A 15,371-nucleotide genomic window follows, 5' to 3' on the forward strand; every position below is an offset into this window, starting at 1 on the left:
CAGTGCGGATCTGGCTGTGTCCACTCACCCACGGCAGACGGTCAGGCAGGACGCAGTGCGGATCTGGCTGTGTCCCCTCACCCACAGGAGACGGGCAGGCAAGGCGCAGTGCGGATCTGGCTGTGTCCCCTCACCCATGGGAGACGGGCAGGCAGTGCGCAGTGCAGATCTGGCTGTGTCCACTCACCCATGGGAGATGGGCAGGCAGGGCGCAGTGCGGATCTGGCTGTGTCCACTCACGCAGGGGAGACGGGCAGGCAAGGCGCAGTGTAGATCTGGCTGTGTCCACTCACCAACGGGAGACGGGCACAGTGGGTGCTGTGTGGATCTGGCTATGTCCACTCACCCACGGCAGACGGGCAGGCAGGGCGCAGTGCGCATCTGGCTGTGTCCACTCACCCACGAGACGGGCACGCAGGGCGCAGTGCGGATCTGGCGGTGTCCACTCGCCCACGGGAGACGGGCAGGCAGGGCGCAGTGCGGATCTGGCTGTGTCCACTCTCCCACGGGAGACGGGCAGGCAGGGCGCAGTGCGGATCTGGCTGTGTCCACTCACTGACGGGAGACGGGCAGGCAAAGCCCAGTGCATATCTGGCTGTGTCCACTCACCCACAGGAGACGGGCAGGCAGGGCGCAGTGCGGATCTGGCTGTGTCCACTCACCCAGGGGAGACGGGCAGGCAAGGCGCAGTGTGGATCTGGCTGTGTCCACTCACCCACGGGAGACGGGCAGAGAGGGTGCTGTGTGGATATGGCTATGTCCACTGACCCACGGCAGACGGGCAGGCAGGGCGCAGTGCGGATCTGGCTTTGTCCACTCACCCACGGCAGACGGTCAGGCAGGGTGCAGTGCGGATCTGGCTGTGTCCACTCGCCCACGGTAGACGGGCAGGCAGGGCGCAGTGAGGATCTGGCTGTGTCCACTCACCCACGGGAGACAGGCAGGCAAGCGCAGTGCGGATCTGGCTGTGTCCACTCACACACGTGAGATGGGAAGGCAAGGCGCAGTGCAGATCTGGCTGTGTCCACTCACCCACGGGAGACGGGCAGGCAGGGCGCAGAGCGGATCCGGCTGTGTCCACTCACCCACGGGAGATGGGCAGAGACGGTGCTGTGTGGATCTGGCTATGTCCACTGACCCACGGCAGACGGGCAGGCAGGGCGCAGTACGGATCTGGCTGTGTCCACTCACCCACGGCAGGCGGTCAGGCAGGGCGTAGTGCGGATCTGGCTGTGTCCACTCATCCACGGCAGGCGGTCAGGCAGGGCGCAGTGCGGTTCTAGCTGTGTCCACTCACCCACGGCATACGGTCAGGCACGGCGCAGTGCGGATCTGGCTGTGTCCACTCACCCACGGCAGACGGGCAGGCAGGGCGCAGTGTCGATCTGGCTGTGTCCACTCTCCCACGGGAGACGGGCAGAAAGGGTGCTGTGTGGATATGGCTATGTCCACTGACCCACGGCAGACGGGCAGGCAGGGCGCAGTCCGGATCTGGCTGTGTCCACTCACCCACGGCAGACAGTCAGGCAGGTTGCTGTGCGGATCTGGCTGTGTCCACTCACCCACGGAAGACGGGCAGGCAGGGGCAGTGCGGATCTGGCTGTGTCCACTCGCCCACGGGAGACGGGCAGGCAGGGCACAGTGCGGATCTGGCTGTGTCCACTCACCCACGGGAGACGGGCAGGCAGGGCGCAGTGCAGATCTGGCTGTGTCCACTCGCCCACGGGAGACGGGCAGGCAGGGCCGAGTGAGGATCTGGCTGTGTCCACTCACCCAGGGGAGACGGGCAGGCAAGGCGCAGTGTGGATCTGGCTGTGTCCACTCACCCATGGGAGACGGGCAGAGAGGGTGCTGTGTGGATATGGCTATGTCCACTGACCCACGACAGACGGGCAGGCAGGGCGCAGTACGGATCTGGCTGTGTCCACTCACCCACGGCAGACGGTCAGGCAGGGTGCAGTGCGGATCTGGCTGTGTCCACTCACCCACGGGACACGGGCAGGCAAGGCGCAGTGCGGATCTGGCTGTGTCCACTCACCCACGGGAGATAGGCAGGCAGCGAGCAGTGCGGATCCGGCTGTGTCCACTCACCCACTAACCCTAACCCTAACCCTAACCCTAACCCTAACCCTAACCCTCTAACCCTAACCCTAACCCTAACCCTCTAACCCTAACCCTAACCCTAACCCTAACCCTAACCCTAACCCTAACCCTCTAACCCTAACCCTAACCCTAACCCTAACCCTAACCCTAACCCTAACCCTAACCCTACGGCAGACGGGCAGGCAGGGCGCAGTGCGGATCTGGCTGTGTCCACTCACCCACGGCAGACGGTCAGGCAGGACGCAGTGCGGATCTGGCTGTGTCCCCTCACCCACAGGAGACGGGCAGGCAAGGCGCAGTGCGGATCTGGCTGTGTCCCCTCACCCATGGGAGACGGGCAGGCAGTGCGCAGTGCGGATCTGGCTGTGTCCACTCACCCATGGGAGATGGGCAGGCAGGGCGCAGTGCGGATCTGGCTGTGTCCACTCACGCAGGGGAGACGGGCAGGCAAGGCGCAGTGTAGATCTGGCTGTGTCCACTCACCAACGGGAGACGGGCACAGTGGGTGCTGTGTGGATCTGGCTATGTCCACTCACCCACGGCAGACGGGCAGGCAGGGCGCAGTGCACATCTGGCTGTGTCCACTCACCCACGAGACGGGCACGCAGGGCGCAGTGCGGATCTGGCGGTGTCCACTCGCCCACGGGAGACGGGCAGGCAGGGCGCAGTGCGGATCTGGCTGTGTCCACTCTCCCACGGGAGACGGGCAGGCAGGGCGCAGTGCGGATCTGGCTGTGTCCACTCACTGACGGGAGACGGGCAGGCAAAGCCCAGTGCATATCTGGCTGTGTCCACTCACCCACGGGAGACGGGCAGGCAGGGCGCAGTGCGGATCTGGCTGTGTCCACTCACCCAGGGGAGACGGGCAGGCAAGGCGCAGTGTGGATCTGGCTGTGTCCACTCACCCACGGGAGACGGGCAGAGAGGGTGCTGTGTGGATATGGCTATGTCCACTGACCCACGGCAGATGGGCAGGCAGGGCGCAGTGCGGATCTGGCTTTGTCCACTCACCCACGGCAGACGGTCAGGCAGGGTGCAGTGCGGATCTGGCTGTGTCCACTCAAACACGGGAGACAGGCAGGCAAGCGCAGTGCGGATCTGGCTGTGTCCACTCACCCACGGGAGACGGGCAGGCAGTGCGCAGTGCGGATCTGGCTGTGTCCACTCACCCATGGGAGATGGGCAGGCAGGGCGCAGTGCGGATCTGGCTGTGTCCACTAACGCAGGGGAGACAGGCAGGCAAGGCGCAGTGTAGATCTGGCTGTGTCCACTCACCAACGGGAGACGGGCAGAGTTGGTGCTGTGTGGATCTGGCTATGTCCACTGACCCACGGCAGACGGGCAGGCAGGGCACAGTGCGGATCTGGCTGTGTCCACTCACCCACGGCAGATGGGCAGGCAGGGCGCAGTGCGGATCTGGCTGTGTCCACTCACCCACGGGAGGCGGTCAGGCAAGGCGCAGTGGGGATCTGGCTGTGTCCACTCACCCATGGGAGACGGGCAGAGAGGGTGCTGTGTGGATCTGGCTATGTCCACTGACCCACCGGAGACGGGCAGGCAGGGCGCAGTGCGGATCTGGCTGTGTCCACTCACCCACGGGAGACGGGCAGACAGGGCGAAGTGCGGATCTGGCTGTGTCCACTCACCCACCGGAGACGGGCAGGCAAGGCGCAGTGTGGATCTGGTTGTGTCCACTCACCCACGGGAGACGGGCAGAGAGTGTGCTGTGTGGATCTGGCTATGTCCACTGACCCACGGCAGACGGGCAGGCAGGGCGCAGTGCAGATCTGGCTGTGTCCAATCACCCACGGCAGTCGGGCAGGCAGGGTGCAGTGCGGATCTTGCTGTGTCCTCTCACCCACAGGAGACCGGCAGGCAGGGCACAGTGCGGATCTGGCTGTGTCCACTCACCCACGGGAGACGGGCAGGCAAGGAACAGTGTGGATCTGGCTGTGTCCACTTACCCACGGGAGATGAGCAGAGAGGATGCTGTGTGGATATGGCTATGTCCACTGACCCACGGCAGATGGGCAGGCAGCGTGCAGTGCGGATCCGGCTGTGTCCACTCACCCACGGGAGATGGGCAGAGACGGTGCTGTGTGGATCTGGCTATGTCAACTGACCTACGGCAGACGGGCAGGCAGGGCGCAGTGCGGATCTGGCTGTGTCCACTCACCCACGGGAGACGGGCAGGCAAGGCACAGTGTGGATCTGGCTGTGTCCACTCACCCACGGGAGACGAGCAGAGAGGAAGCTGTGTGGATATGGCTATGTCCACTGACCCACGGCAGACGGGCAGGCAGCGCGCAGTGCGGATCCGGCTGTGTCCACTCACCCACGGGAGATGAGCAGAGACGGTGCTGTGTGGATCTGGCTATGTCAACTGACCTACGGCAGACGGGCAGGCAGGGCGCAGTGCGGATCTGGCTGTGTCCAGTCACCCACGGCAGGCGGTGAGGCAGGGCGCAGTGCGGATCTGGCTGTGTCCACTCACCCACGGGAGACGGGCAGGCAGGGGGCAGTGCGGATCCGGCTGTGTCCATTCACCCACGGGAGATGGGCAGAGACGGTGCTGTGTGGATCTGGCTATGTCCACTGACCCCCGGTAGACGGGCAGGCAGGGACAGTACGGATCTGGCTGTCTCCACTCACCCACGGCAGGCGGTCAGGCAGGGCGCAGTGCGGATCTGGCTGTGTACACTCACCCACAGCCGGCGGTCAGGCAGGGCGCAGTGCGGATCTGGCTGTGTCCACTCACCCACGACAGACGGTCAGGCAGGGCGCAGTGCGGAACTGGCTGTGTCCACTCACCCACCGCAGACGGGTAGGCAGGGCGCAGTGTGGATCTGGCTGTGTCCACTCACCCACAACATACGGTAGGCAGGGCGCAGTGCGTATCTGGCTGTGTCCACTCACCCACGGGAGAAGGGCAGTCAGGGCGCAGTGCGGATCTGGCTGTGTCCACTCACTCAGGGGAGACGGGCAGGCAGGGCGCAGTGCGGATTTGGCTGTGTCCACTCACCCACGGCAGACGGTCAGGCAGGGCGCAGTGCGGATTTGGCTGTGTCCACTCACCCACGGCAGACGGTCAGGGAGGGTCCAGTGCGGATCTGGCTGTGTCCACTCACCCACGGGAGACGAGCAGGCAGGGCGAAGTGCGGATCTGGCTGTGTCCACTCACCCACGTGAGACGGGCAGGCAAGGCGCAGTGCGGATCTGGCTGTGTCCACTCACCCACGGGAGACGGGCAGGCAGGGCGCAGGGCGGAACCGGCTGTGTCCACTCACCCACGGGAGATGGGCAGAGACGGTGCTGTGTGGATCTGCTATGTCCACTGACCCACGGCAGACGGGCAGGCAGGGCCAGTACTTATCTGGCTGTGTCCACTCACCCACGGCAGGCAGTCAGGCAGAGCGCAGTGCGGATCTGGCTGTGTACACTCACCCACAGCAGGCGGTAAGGCAGGGCGCAGTGCGGATCTGGCTGTGTCCACTCACCCACGGCAGACGGTCAGGCAGGGCGCAGTGCGGAACTGGCTGTGTCCACTCACCCACGGCAGACGGGCAGGCAGGGCGCAGTGTGAATCTGGCTGTGTCCACTCACCCACGGCAGACGTTCAGGCAGGGCGCAGTGCGGATCTGGCTGTGTCCACTCGCCCACGGCAGACGGGCAGGCAGGGCGCAGTGCGGATCTGGCTGTGTCCACTCGCCCACGGGAGACGTGCAGGCAGGGCTAAGTGCAGATCTGGCTGTGTCCACTCGCCCACGGCAGACGGTCAGGCAGGGCGCAGTGCGGATCTAGCTGTGTCCACTCACCCACGACAGACGGGCAGGCAGGGCGCAGTGTGGATCTGGCTGTGTCCACTCACTGAAAGGAGACGGGCAGGCAAGGCGCAGTTCGGATCTGGCTGTGTCCACTTACCCACGGCAGACGGTCAGGCAGGGCGCAGTGCGGAACTGGCTGTGTCCACTCACCCACGGCAGACGAGCAGACAGGGCGCAGTGTGGATCTGGCTGTGTCCACTCACCCACGGCAGACGGTCAGGCAGGGCGCTGTGCGGATCTGGCTGTGTCCACTCGCCCACGGCAGACGGGCTGGCAGGGCGCAGTGCGGATCTGGCTGTGTCCACTCGCCCACGGGAGACGGGCAGGCAGGGCGCAGTGCGGATCTGGCTGTGTCCACTCACCCACGGGAGACGGGCAGGCAGGGCGCAGTGCGGATCTGGCTGTGTCCACTCACCCACGGCAGACGGGCAGGCAGGGCGCAGTGCGGATCTGGCTGTGTCCACTCACCCAAGGCAGACGGTCAGAAAGGGTGCAGTGCGGATCTGGCTGTGTCCACTCACCAACGGGGACGGGCAGGCAGGGCGCAGTGCGGATCTGGCTGTGTCCACTCACCCACGGGAGACGAGCAGAGAGGATGCTGTGTGGATATGGCTATGTCCACTGACCCACGGCAGACGGGCAGGCAGCGCGCAGTGCGGATCCGGCTGTGTCAACTCACCCACGGGAGATGGGCAGAGACGGTGCTGTGTGGATCTGGCTATGTCAACTGACCTACGGCAGACGGGCAGGCAGGGCGCAGTGCGGATCTGGCTGTGTCCAGTCACCCACGGCAGGCGGTGAGGCAGGACGCAGTGCGGATCTGGCTGTGTCCACTCACCCACGGGAGACGGGCAGGCAGGGCGCAGTGCGGATCCGGCTGTGTCCATTCACCCACGGGAGATGGGCAGAGACGGTGCTGTGTGGATCTGGCTATGTCCACTGACCCCCGGCAGACGGGCAGGCAGGGACAGTACGGATCTGGCTGTCTCCACTCACCCACGGCAGGCGGTCAGGCAGGGCGCAGTGCGGATCTGGCTGTGTCCACTCACCCACAGCAGGCGGTCAGGCAGGGCGCAGTGCGGATCTGGCTGTGTCCACTCACCCACGGCAGACGGTCAGGCAGGGCCAGGGCGGAACTGGCTGTGTCCACTCACCCACCGCAGACGGGCAGGCAGGGCGCAGTGTGGATCTGGCTGTGTCCACTCACCCACAACATACTGTAGGCAGGGCGCAGTGCGGATCTGGCAGTGTCCACTCACCCACGGGAGACGGGCAGTCAGGGCGCAGTGCGGATCTGGCTGTGTCCACTCACTCAGGGGAGACGGGCAGGCAAGGCGCAGTGTGGATCTGGCTGTGTCCACTCACCCACGGGAGACGGGCAGAGAGGGTGCTGTGTGGATATGGCTATGTCCACTGACCCACGGCAGATGGGCAGGTAGGGCGCAGTGCGGATCTGTCTGTGTCCACTCACCCACGGCAGACGGTCAGGCAGAGTGCAGTGCGGATCTGGCTGTGTCCATTCACCCACGGCAGACGGTCAGGCAGGGTGCAGTGCGGATCTGGCTGTGTCCACTCGCCCAGGGAGACGGGCAGGCAGGGCGCAGTGAGGATCTGGCTGTGTCCACTCACCCACGGCAGATGGGCAGGCAGGGCGCAGTGCGGATCTGGCTGTGTCCACTCGCCCTCGGAAGACGGGCAGGCAGGGCGCAGTGAGGATCTGGCTGTGTCCACTCACCCATGGGAGACGGGCAGGCAGGGCGCAGTGCGGATCTGGCTGTGTCCACTAACCGACGGGAGACGGGCAGGGAAGGCGCAGTGCGGATCTGGCTGTGTCCACTCACCCACAAAAGATGGGAAGGCAGGGCGCAGTGCGGATCTGGCTGTGTCCACTCACCCAAGGCAGAAGGTCAGGCAGGGCGCAGTGCGGATCTGGCTGTCTACTCACCCACGGGAGACGGGCAGGCAAGGCGCAGTGTGGATCTGGCTGTGTCCACTCACCCACGGGAGACGGGCAGAGAGGGTGCTGTGTGGATATGGCTATGTCCACTGACCCACGGCAGACGGGCAGGCAGGGCGCAGTGCGGATCTGGCTGTGTCCACTCACCCACGTGAGACGGGCAGGCAAGGCGCAGTGCGGATCTGGCTGTGTCCACTCACCCACGGCAGACGGTTAGGAAGGGCGCAGTGCGGATAATGCTGTGTCCACTCACCCACGGCAGACGGGCAGGCAGGGCGCAGTGCGGATCTGGCTGTGTCCACTCACCCACGGCAGATGGTCAGGCAGGGCGCAGTGCGGATCTGGCTGTGTCCACTCACCCACGGCAGACGGGCAGGCAGGGCGCAGTGCGGATCTGGCTGTGTCCACTCGCCCACGGGAGACGGGCAGGCAGGGCACAGTGCGGATCTGGCTGTGTCTACTCACCCACGGGAGACGGGCAGGCAGTGCGCAGTACGGATCTGGCTGTGTCCACTCACCGACGGGAGACGGAGAGGGAAGGCGCAGTGCGGATCTGGCTGTGTCCACTCACCCACGGGAAACGGGCAGGCAGGGCGCATTGCGGATCTGGCTGTGTCCACTCACCCACCGGAGACGGGCAGGCAGGGCGCAGTGCGGATCTGGCTGTGTCCACTCACCCAGGAGAGACAGGCAGGCAAGGCGCAGTGTGGATCTGGCTGTGTCCACTCACCCACGAGAGACGGGTAGAGAGGGTGCAGTGTGGATGTGGCTATGTCCACTATCCCACGGCAGACGGGCAGGCAGGGCGCAGTGCAGATCTGGCTGTGTCCACTCACCCACGGCAGACGGTCAGGCGGGTGCAGTGCGGATCTGGCTGTGTCCACTCACCCACGGGAGACGGGCAGGCAGGGCGCAGTGCGGATCCGGCTGTGTCCACTCACCAACGTGAGACGGGCAGGCAAGGCGCAGTGCGGATCTGGCTGTGTCCACTCACCCACGGGAGAGGCGGAGAGACGGTGCTGTGTGGATCTGGCTATGTCCACTGACCCACGGCAGAAGGGCAGGCAGGGCGCAGAACGGATCTGGCTGTGTCCACTCACCCACGGGAGATGGGCAGGCAGGGCGCAGTGCGGATCTGGTTGTGTCCACTCACCCACGGTAGACGGTCAGGCAGGGCGCTGTGCGGATCTGGCTGTGTCTACTCACCCAGGGGAGACGGGCTGGCAAGGCGCAGTGTGGATCTGGCTGTGTCCACTCACCCACGGGAGACGGGCAGAGAGGGTGCTGTGTGGATATGGCTATGTCCACTGACCCATGGCAGACGGGCAGGCAGGGCGCAGTGCGGATCTGGCTGTGTCCACTCACCCACGTGAGACGGGCAGGCAGAGCGCAGTGCGGATCTGGCTGTGTCCACTCACCCACGGGAGACGGGCAGGCAGAGCGCAGTGCGGATCTGGCTGTGTCCACTCACCCACGACAGACGGTCAGGCAGGGGGTAGTGCGGATCTGGCTGTGTCCACTGACCCACGGGAGATGGGCAGGCAGGGCGCAGTGCGGATCTGGCTGTGTCCAATCACCCACGTGAGACGGGAAGGCAAGGCGCAGTGCAGATCTGGCTGTGTCCACTCACCCACGGGAGACGGGCAGGCAGGGCGCAGAGCGGATCCGGCTGTATCCACTCACCCACGGGAGATGGGCAGAGACGGTGCTGTGTGGATCTGGCTATGTCCACTGACCCACGACAGATGGGCAGGCAGGGCGCAGTACGGATCTGGCTGTGTCCACTCACCCACGGCAGGCGGTCAGGCAGGGCGTAGTGCGGATCTGGCTGTGTCCACTCACCCACGGCAGGCGGTCAGGCAGGGCGCAGTGCGGTTCTGGCTGTGTCCACTCACCCACGGCAGACGGTCAGGCACGGCGCAGTGCGGATCTGGCTGTGTCCACTCACCCACGGCAGACGGGCAGGCAGGGCGCAGTGTAGATCTGGCTGTGTCCACTCACCCACGGGAGACGGACAGAAAGGGTGCTGTGTGGATATGGCTATGTCCACTGACCCACGGCAGACGGGCAGGCAGGGCGCAGTCCGGATCTGGCTGTGTCCACTCACCCACGGCAGACAGTCAGGCAGGTTGCTGTGCGGATCTGGCTGTGTCCACTCACCCACGGGAGACGGGCAGGCAGGGGCAGTGCGGATCTGGCTGTGTCCACTCGCCCACGGGAGACGGGCAGGCAGGGCGCAGTGCGGATCTGGCTGTGTCCACACGCCCACGGGAGACGGGCAGGCAGGGCGCAGTGCGGATCTGGCTGTGTCCACTCGCCCACGGGAGACGGGCAGGCAGGGCCGAGTGAGGATCTGGCTGTGTCCACTCACCCAGGGGAGACGGGCAGGCAAGGCGCAGTGTGGATCTGGCTGTGTCCACTCACCCATGGGAGACGGGCAGAGAGGGTGCTGTGTGGATATGGCTATGTCCACTGACCCACGGCAGACGGTCAGGCAGGGTGCAGTGCGGATCTGGCTGTGTCCACTCAGCCACGGGAGATAGGCAGGCAGCGCGCAGTGCGGATCCGGCTGTGTCCACTCACCCACTAACCCTAACCCTAACCCTAACCCTAACCCTAACCCTAACCCTAACCCTCTAACCCTATCCCTAATCCTAACCCTAACCCTAACCCTAACCCTAACCCTAACCCTAACCCTAACCCTAACCCTAACCCCCTAACCCTAACCCTAACCCTAACCCTAACCCTACGGCAGACGGGCAGGCAGGGCGCAGTGCGGATCTGGCTGTGTCCACTCACCCACGGCAGACGGTCAGGCAGGACGCAGTGCGGATCTGGCTGTGTCCCCTCACCCACAGGAGACGGGCAGGCAAGGCGCAGTGCGGATCTGGCTGTGTCCCCTCACCCATGGGAGACGGGCAGGCAGTGCGCAGTGCGGATCTGGCTGTGTCCACTCACCCACAGGAGACGGGCAGGCAGGGCGCAGTGCGGATCTGGCTGTGTCCACTCACCCAGGGGAGACGGGCAGGCAAGGCGCAGTGTGGATCTGGCTGTGTCCACTCACCCACGGGAGACAGGCAGGCAAGCGCAGTGCGGATCTGGCTGTGTCCACTCACACACGTGAGATGGGAAGGCAAGGCGCAGTGCAGATCTGGCTGTGTCCACTCACCCACGGGAGACGGGCAGGCAGGGCGCAGAGCGGATCCGGCTGTGTCCACTCACCCACGGGAGATGGGCAGAGACGGTGCTGTGTGGATCTGGCTATGTCCACTGACCCACGGCAGACGGGCAGGCAGGGCGCAGTACGGATCTGGCTGTGTCCACTCACCCACGGCAGGCGGTCAGGCAGGGCGTAGTGCGGATCTGGCTGTGTCCACTCATCCACGGCAGGCGGTCAGGCAGGGCGCAGTGCGGTTCTGGCTGTGTCCACTAACCCACGGCATACGGTCAGGCACGGCGCAATGCGGATCTGGCTGTGTCCACTCACCCACGGCAGACGGGCAGGCAGGGCGCAGTGTCGATCTGGCTGTGTCCACTCTCCCACGGGAGACGGGCAGAAAGGGTGCTGTGTGGATATGGCTATGTCCACTGACCCACGGCAGACGGGCAGGCAGGGCGCAGTCCGGATCTGGCTGTGTCCACTCACCCACGGCAGACAGTCAGGCAGGTTGCTGTGCGGATCTGGCTGTGTCCACTCACCCACGGAAGACGGGCAGGCAGGGGCAGTGCGGATCTGGCTGTGTCCACTCGCCCACGGGAGACGGGCAGGCAGGGCGCAGTGCGGATCTGGCTGTGTCCACTCACCCACGGGAGACGGGCAGGCAGGGCGCAGTGCAGATCTGGCTGTGTCCACTCGCCCACGGGAGACGGGCAGGCAGGGCCGAGTGAGGATCTGGCTGTGTCCACTCACCCAGGGGAGACGGGCAGGCAAGGCGCAGTGTGGATCTGGCTGTGTCCACTCACCCATGGGAGACGGGCAGAGAGGGTGCTGTGTGGATATGGCTATGTCCACTGACCCACGACAGACGGGCAGGCAGGGCGCAGTACGGATCTGGCTGTGTCCACTCACCCACGGCAGACGGTCAGGCAGGGTGCAGTGCGGATCTGGCTGTGTCCACTCACCCACGGGACACGGGCAGGCAAGGCGCAGTGCGGATCTGGCTGTGTCCACTCACCCACGGGAGATAGGCAGGCAGCGAGCAGTGCGGATCCGGCTGTGTCCACTCACCCACTAACCCTAACCCTAACCCTAACCCTAACCCTAACCCTAACCCTCTAACCCTAACCCTAACCCTAACCCTCTAACCCTAACCCTAACCCTAACCCTAACCCTAACCCTAACCCTAACCCTCTAACCCTAACCCTAACCCTAACCCTAACCCTAACCCTAACCCTAACCCTAACCCTAACCCTACGGCAGACGGGCAGGCAGGGCGCAGTGCGGATCTGGCTGTGTCCACTCACCCACGGCAGACGGTCAGGCAGGACGCAGTGCGGATCTGGCTGTGTCCCCTCACCCACAGGAGACGGGCAGGCAAGGCGCAGTGCGGATCTGGCTGTGTCCCCTCACCCATGGGAGACGGGCAGGCAGTGCGCAGTGCGGATCTGGCTGTGTCCACTCACCCATGGGAGATGGGCAGGCAGGGCGCAGTGCGGATCTGGCTGTGTCCACTCACGCAGGGGAGACGGGCAGGCAAGGCGCAGTGTAGATCTGGCTGTGTCCACTCACCAACGGGAGACGGGCACAGTGGGTGCTGTGTGGATCTGGCTATGTCCACTCACCCACGGCAGACGGGCAGGCAGGGCGCAGTGCGCATCTGGCTGTGTCCACTCACCCACGAGACGGGCACGCAGGGCGCAGTGCGGATCTGGCGGTGTCCACTCGCCCACGGGAGACGGGCAGGCAGGGCGCAGTGCGGATCTGGCTGTGTCCACTCTCCCACGGGAGACGGGCAGGCAGGGCGCAGTGCGGATCTGGCTGTGTCCACTCACTGACGGGAGACGGGCAGGCAAAGCCCAGTGCATATCTGGCTGTGTCCACTCACCCACGGGAGACGGGCAGGCAGGGCGCAGTGCGGATCTGGCTGTGTCCACTCACCCAGGGGAGACGGGCAGGCAAAGCGCAGTGTGGATCTGGCTGTGTCCACTCACCCACGGGAGACGGGCAGAGAGGGTGCTGTGTGGATATGGCTATGTCCACTGACCCACGGCAGACGGGCAGGCAGGGCGCAGTGCGGATCTGGCTTTGTCCACTCACCCACGGCAGACGGTCAGGCAGGGTGCAGTGCGGATCTGGCTGTGTCCACTCAAACACGGCAGACGGGCAGGCAGGGCGCAGTGCGGATCTTGCTGTGTCCACTCACCCACGGCAGATGGTCAGGCAGGGCGCAGTGCGGATCTGGCTGTGTCCACTCACCCACGGCAGATGGGCAGGCAGGGCGCAGAGCGGATCTGGCTGTGTCCACTCGCCCACGGTAGACGGGCAGGCAGGGCGCAGTGAGGATCTGGCTGTGTCCACTCACCCACGGGAGACAGGCAGGCAAGCGCAGTGCGGATCTGGCTGTGTCCACTCACCCACGGGAGACGGGCAGGCAGGGCGCAGTGCAGATCCGGCTGTGTCCACTCACCCAAGGGAGATGGGCAGAGACGGTGCTGTGTGGATCTGGCTATGTCCACTGACCCACAGCAGACGGGCAGGCAGAGCACAGTGCGGATCTGGGTGTGTCCACTCACCCACGGCAAACGGTCAGGCAGGGTGCAGTGCGGAACTAGCTGTGTCCACTCACCCACGGGAGACGGGCAGGCAGGGCGCAGTGCGGATCTGGCTGTGTCCGCTCACCCACGGGAGACGGGCAGGCAAGGCGCAGTGCGGATTTGGCTGTGTCAACTCACCCACGGGAGACTGGCAGGCAGGGCGCAGTGCGGATCCGGCTGTGTCCACTCACCCACGGGAGATGGGCAGAGACGGTGCTGTGTGGATCTGGCTATGTCCACTGACCCATGGCAGACGGGCAGGCAGGGCGCAGTACGGATCTGGCTGTGTCCACTCACCCACGGCAGACGGTCAGGCAGGGCGCAGTGCGGATCTGGCGGTGTCAACTCACTCAGGGGAGACGGTCAGGCAGGGCGCAGTGAGGATCTGGCTGTGTCCACTCACCCACGGGAGACGGGCAGAGAGGGTGCTGTGTAGATATGGCTATGTCCAGTGACCCACGGCAGACGGGCAGGCAGGGCGCAGTGCGGATCTGGCTGTGCCCACTCACCCACGGCAGACGGTCAGGCAGGGTGCAGTGCGGATCTGGCTGTGTCCACTCACCCACGGGAGACGGCAGGCAAGGCGCAGTGCGGATCTGGCTGTGTCCACTCACCAACGGGAGACGGGCAGGCAGGGCGCAGTGCGGATCTGGCGGTGTCCACTCACTCAGGGGAGACGGTCAGGCAGGGCGCAGTGAGGATCTGGCTGTGTCCACTCACCCACGGGAGACGGGCAGGCAGGGCGCAGTGTGGATCTGGCTCTGTCCACTCACCAACGGGAGACGGGCAGAGAGGGTGATGTGTAGATATGGCTATGTCCAGTGACCCACGGCAGACGGGCAGGCAGGGCGCAGTGCGGATCTGGCTGTGTCCACTCACCCTAGGGAGACGGGCAGGTAGGGCGCAGTGCGGATGTGGCTTTTAACACTCACTGACGGGAGACGGGCAGGCAAGGTGCAGTGCGGATCTGGCTGTGTCCACTCACCCACGGGAGACGGGCAGGCAGGGCGCAGTGTGGATCTGGCTGTGTCCACTCACCCACGGGAGACGGGCAGGCAGGGCGCAGTGCGGATCTGGCTGTGTCCACTCACCCACGGCAGGCGGGCAGGCAGGGCGCAGTGCGGATCTGGCTGTGTCCACTCACCCATGTGAGACGGGCAGGCAAGGCGCAGTGCGGATCTGGCTGTGTCCACTCACCCACGGGAGATGGGCAGGCAGGGCGCAGTGCAGATCCGGCTGTGTCCACTCACCCAAGGGAGATGGGCAGAGACGGTGCTGTGTGGATCTGGCTATGTCCACTGACCCACAGCAGACGGGCAGGCAGAGCACAGTGCGGATCTGGGTGTGTCCACTCACCCACGGCAGACGGTCAGGCAGGGTGCAGTGCGGAACTGGCTGTGTCCACTCACCCACGGGAGACGGGCAGGCAGGGCGCAGTGCGGATCTGGCTGTGTCCACTCACCCACGTGAGACGGGCAGGCAAGGCGCAGTGCGGATCTGGCTGTGTCCACTCACCCACGGAAGACGGTCAGGCAGGGCGCAGTGCGGATCCTGCTGTGTCCACTCACCCACGGCAGACAGGCAGGCAGGGCGCAGTGCGGATCTGGCTGTGTCCACTCACCCACGGCAGACAGGCAGGCAGGGCGCAGTGCGGATCTGGCTGTGTAAACTCACCCAGGGGAGACGGGCAGGCAAGTCGCAGTGTGGATCTGGATGTGTCCACTCACCCACGG

This window comes from Microcebus murinus, chromosome 1 (assembly GCF_040939455.1).
Source record: "Microcebus murinus isolate Inina chromosome 1, M.murinus_Inina_mat1.0, whole genome shotgun sequence".
Classification (NCBI taxonomy): domain Eukaryota; kingdom Metazoa; phylum Chordata; class Mammalia; order Primates; family Cheirogaleidae; genus Microcebus; species Microcebus murinus.